This window comes from Triticum dicoccoides, chromosome 6B (genome assembly GCF_002162155.2).
Source record: "Triticum dicoccoides isolate Atlit2015 ecotype Zavitan chromosome 6B, WEW_v2.0, whole genome shotgun sequence".
Classification (NCBI taxonomy): Eukaryota; Viridiplantae; Streptophyta; class Magnoliopsida; order Poales; family Poaceae; genus Triticum; species Triticum dicoccoides.
This window is the reverse complement of record NC_041391.1, coordinates 233,208,979-233,214,495: the sequence shown is the minus strand read 5'-3', so window position 1 is coordinate 233,214,495 and position 5,517 is coordinate 233,208,979.

The following is a 5,517-nucleotide window of genomic DNA, read 5'->3' as shown; positions in this document are numbered from 1 at the left end:
CCCAGATGGATGTGTTTGTTCTCCATCTCGGTATAACAAGCAGCAAGGTCGCAGGATTTCTACGAAGAATCAATCGGCAGATGTCAAAGACAATTCACTTCCGAGTGACCAAGGAAAAATCATACGTTTCTAAGACTACGGCCGAATACAAACATTCGACCATAGTCTCAGGGACTAAACCCAGTGGGTGCACTCAGCGTGCCCCCACTAGTTATCAAGTTAGAGTCGACCAGTCGACCGATAAAAAAACAAAGGGAGATGTTCTTCAGACTGTAGTCAACTGCCAGCAGTCGACCACAGTCTCGGGGACTACACCCAGTGGGTGCACTCAGCATGCCCCCACCGGTTTATGAATCCATTCGACCTAGTCGAATAAAGGAAAAAATTTAAGACATAAAGACTATGGTCGACTGCCAGCAGTCCACCATACCTTGGGGACTACACCCAGTGGGTGCACTCAGTGTGCCCCCACTAACCCGGAATATCAATCGACACACCCAGTGGGTGTAAGAAGACAAACACTAGGAATTTCAGAAAGAAGAATCTTCAGACATCATATCCTAACAGAACAGGCGGTGACCGACTGACCTCAACGTTACTCTGAAGAGCTGAGCTGGCGTCATAGGCTGCCTGGCTGGCTTCTCGGATGGCCTTCACTTGCTCCATCATGACTCCCGCCTGGCGTATTGCTTCTTTCACAACACTGGCTTGGTCCTCTGGGACCTAGTGGGTCGAGAAAAGTGAAGGTTGTGCAGCACTCGACGACGAAGGGCGAGCACTTGTCAACGGCACCGCAAAAGATACAGTAGGCCGAGTGATGTTCTCTCCCTCCGCGACCAGTGTCTCGGGTGCTGGCACGTCCTGAGTCGTCTTGCCAGCAGACGCTTTCCTGCTCCTCCTTTGCCTCAATGGTTCCTCATCGTCGTTGTCAGGAAGAGTAATAACGACATTAGACGGAGCTACAAAAAAGAATCAAATTAGAGACAAAGAGCCAATCGACTGAAGATGGAACTATGAAAGTCATACCAGGTTTTGAAGTGGCAGCGTCTTCCATCTCATGATCTTCAGCCCTGGCCGAGGTATCAGAAGTAGCAGCGCTGCAGTTCCAGAAGTCAGTCGGTTGATTCATGAGTCGACCAAGAATAAGTTCATGTGGAACCGAAAAACTCAAATAGCATCATTACCCTGAGATTGTGGGGATCACCATCTTCATCTTCGGCAAGACCTTAGCCGGCTTCGACGGCGCCACTCTGGATTGCTTCGGAGCCTTCTCAGTCGGTGCCGGAGAAGTGGTCCTAGGGCGCTTGGTTGACTGCATGACAGTCGCGACCCCCTTACCGCGCTCGGTTGCAGGATCATGGACGAGCCTAGAGCGTCTCTCCGAGCGAGGAGGCGCAACTTCCTCCTCCTCTTCCTCCTCTTCCTCCACCAGAGTCATCACCCTCATCATCATCGACAGCGTCCGAATCCCACTCCTCCTGGCTTTCGCCCCCACTTCCTTCCTCCTCCTCAGTCGGCGTCTGTGCTCCATTGGGCATCGAGTATAATTCAGTGGTGGCCTGACAGACAACAAAATAAAGATCAATCGACCAATTTGCAGCAGAAGCAGGATGAGTAAAAAAAGATTACAATTGAGGATAAAATGGGCATACCGTGTCCGGAGTGTAGGAATGGTCGAGTGGTGGAATCCTCCTGGCTCCTCGAGGATTGTCCTTATTCCCTGTGATCGCGGTCATCCACCTCTCCAGTGTGGCGTCGTCGACTGCTTCTGGATGGACCCGAGTTTCATCCTCGGTTCCACAGTACAGCAACATCGGGTGGCCTCGGTACTGAAGTGGTTGGATGCGCCGCCTAAGGAAGACCTCCAGAAGGTCCATACCCGTCACTCCTTCCCGAACTAGCTAGACTACATGCTCCATCAACATTTTTACTTGGGCTTTCTCCTCAGGGAGCACCTTCAGACAAGAGGGCTTGTTCACTCGGTCCATGGAAAACGGAGGGAGACCAGTCGACTGCCCCGGCGTCGACTCGTCTTGGCAGTAGAACCAAGTCGACTGCCATCCTCTGACCGACTCGGGAAGGGTCATGACCGGAAAGGTACTCTTGCTCCTCATCTGAATCCCAAGACCCCCACACATCTGAATAACCTTAGTCCTATCGTCGTCCGGACTCGCCTTTTTCACTGTCTGTGAGCGACAAGTGAATATGTGCTTAAAGAGACCCCGGTGTGGTCGACAACCCAGGAAGTTCTCGCACATGGACACGAAGGCGGCAAGGTAGGCAATAGAATTTGGATTGAAATGGTGGAGTTGCGCCCCAAAGAAATTCAAGAACCCACGGAAGAAAACACTCGGAGGCAGGGAGAACCCACGGTCTACATGAGTTGCTAGAAGAACGCACTCACCCTCCTGCGGCTGCGGTTGCCACTCGTTCCCCGGGAGCCTCGCTGCCCCGTGAGGGATCAAGCCCTCGTTGGCCAGGTCATTGAGATCCGTCTCGGTGATGGTCGAGCGGATCCAATCCCCTTGGACCCAACCGTGCGGCAGGCGGGACCTTGACAAGGATCCGCCCCGACTGGACGCTCTCCCTTTCGCCTTCCCCGTCGCCGTCGCCTTCTTCGCGCTCTCCAAAGCCGCTGTCCTCTCCTTCACCATTGTTGCCGGTGAAGCGCGCGAGGAGTGGATGGGCGGGGGCGAGAGCAGGCACCGCGGGCGGAGATGAAGAGGGCAGAAGGAGGAATGGGGGGGTACTGTTCAAAAACCCTCACCCAGCACATTTTATAAGAACACTTTCGAGTGACTAACGAGTGGGCCCGGGCAATCCTATCACATCCCAAAACAGTCGCGCAGACGTGATACGTGGCGAAAAAGGCGGCGCAGAAATCGAGGCATCTACGCCCTATCCCATCCGAGCGCCGCGGTCCGCCCCGCTTCGTGCGCTTCCCAAAATTCGGATCCCACAAAATCCGCTAACAGCAGATCAATCTTTCAGACGGTAGATTTCCTGCGATCCGTCGTTCGGAAGTTTACTAAGCTCAAAAGTTCACTCGACGAGAGAGAAGAATGGATCAAGGCGACTGAAAGAAAAGTTGCTGCCATCAACAAAAAGATTATTGGTCCAATATGAGACGTGTTCAGAACACAAAAGCAGGTCGGAAATATTATCAACTCCTTCCTCACTCAAACCTCGATCCATTCGGGGGCTAATGATGAAGTCATGTACCTAGGGTAGGGTCACAGACCTGTCCTAAGTACCCTGCCCAAGGACACCCTCAGAAGAAGCTGCCTTCCAGTCGACCAAGAGAGACTTCACTCGACGGACTCGAAGGACTCGACCATGAAGGCTCACTCGACCACCAGGAGATCAAGAGCCACTCTGCATCCAAACGGTCTGTAATTAAGTAGTCTTTATGGCATTTGGGACACTTTATGTAAGGCGTTACCAGTAACGCCTAGCCTTAATGTACTTTAAACCCTGCATAACTGAGGGCCGGAGGGGTCTGGCAGACACTATATAAGCCACCCCCCTCCTCAGTGTAAAGGGTTCGCACCCCTGTAATCTATACACACATAATCCAGTCGACCGCCTCCGGGCTCCGAGACGTAGGGCTGTTACTTCCTCCGAGAAGGGCCTGAACTCGTACATCCCTTGTTTTCACAACTACTCCATAGCTAGGATCTTGCCTCTCCATACCTACCCCCCATTCTACTGTCAGACTTAGAACCACGACAATGGCCGCGGCAGGAGCCGCAGCGCCAGGGGCCGCCGGCGCGGGGAGTGCGGGCAGGGACGGACCTAGGACGCGGCTGGGCGGTCCGCCAGAGGTGGTGGCAGGGACGAACCGCGCCGCAGAAGACTCCGGAGGTGACGGTACCTGCTGAAACGGGAACACAAGCTCATCAAAGTACACATGCCGCGAAGTGAAAACACGGTGGGAGACTGGATCATAGCATCCGTAACCTTTGGTGTTGGGAGGATAGCCAAGAAAGATGCAAGGAAGGGACCGGGGCGCGAGTTTGTGAGGAGCAGTGGACGCGGTGCTGGGATAACAGAGACATCCAAAAATGCGAAGACCATCATAAGATGGAACCACACCGAAGAGGAGCTGGTGAGGGGTGTAGTTCCAGCGGGAATGACAGGTGCGAATGTTAATGAGTAGGCAGGCGGTCGCGAGCGCGTCCGGCCAGAACCGAGGAGGCACGTAGGAGTGGAAGAGCAACGTGCAGACACGGTCATTCAGCGTGTGAAGGACGTGCTCGGCGCGACCATTCCGCTGAGACGTGTAGGGGCAGGTGAGACGAAAGATGGTGCCGTGAGACGCAAGTAAATTGCGGACGGTGACGTTGTCAAATTCCTTCACGTTGTCAGTTTGCAAGGCAAGAATAGGACGACCGAACTGTGTGGTGACATATTAATAAAAAGCTGTGAGTGTGGCAAGAGCGTCGGACTTGCGACAGAGAGGGAAGGTCCACACATAACGAGTAAAATCATCCAATATCACCAGATAGTATAAATAGCCCGTGTTGCTAGCAACCGGGGACGTCCAAACATCACTATGCAATAACTGAAACGGAAAGGTGGAAATATTTGTAGACTCGCTAAAGGGAAGACGAACGTGCTTGCCAAGACGGTAAGCCTCACAAGTGTGATCGTCGACCTTATTACATGAGAAGGAAAAACTCTGAAGAATCTGACACATAATGGTAGAGTTGGGATGACCAAGACGGGCATGCCAAAGATCGACACTGGCGGCGAAGGCGGCGGGGCGACGGGTGGTGGTAGCGCCGGAGGGATGCACTGGGTAAAGCTCGTCTGGGCTATCACATCGGTGGAGCACCATCCATGTACGGGCGTCCTTCACAGAAAAACCGATATCGTCAAATTCAACAGTTATAGGATTCTCACGACAAGGCGACGAACGAAAACGAGATTAGTGACTAAGTCAGGACACACGAGAACATTAGACATATGCATAGGAGTGGAAGTAGAAGGAAAAGACATATGACCGACGTGAGTAATGGGTAGGGAGGAACCGTTACCAACGGTGATACGGGTGGGAGTATGAACGGGAGTGGCAGACATGAGGTTACCAGGATGAGCAGTCATGTGAGCAGTGGCGCCCGAGTCCATGTACCAGTCACCACCGCCACCATAGGAGCTCGGTGACAGGGCGGAGTGCAGTGCGGCGAGCAAGGCCGGGTCCCATGGCGGCGGCACCTGAGGAGGGTAGAACCCTCTGTAGGCCGGTGCGGGTTGAGCCCCGAAGGCCGGAGCGGCGGCGCCATAGGCAGGCGCGGCCCCATAAGCCGGCGCGGCGGCGGCGCCATAGGCCGGCGCGGACCCGTAGGCGGGCGCTGGTGGGAGGGGGCGGCACCATAGCCGCTGTAAGGAGCGGCGTTCTACGCGGCGAAGAGGGCCTGGTGACCCGCCGGGCGGGGCCCAAGGATGCCCGGAGCCAGAGCCCGACGCACCGGCATGGAGTACGCGTGGACGACTCCTGTCCACGGGTTGGTGACG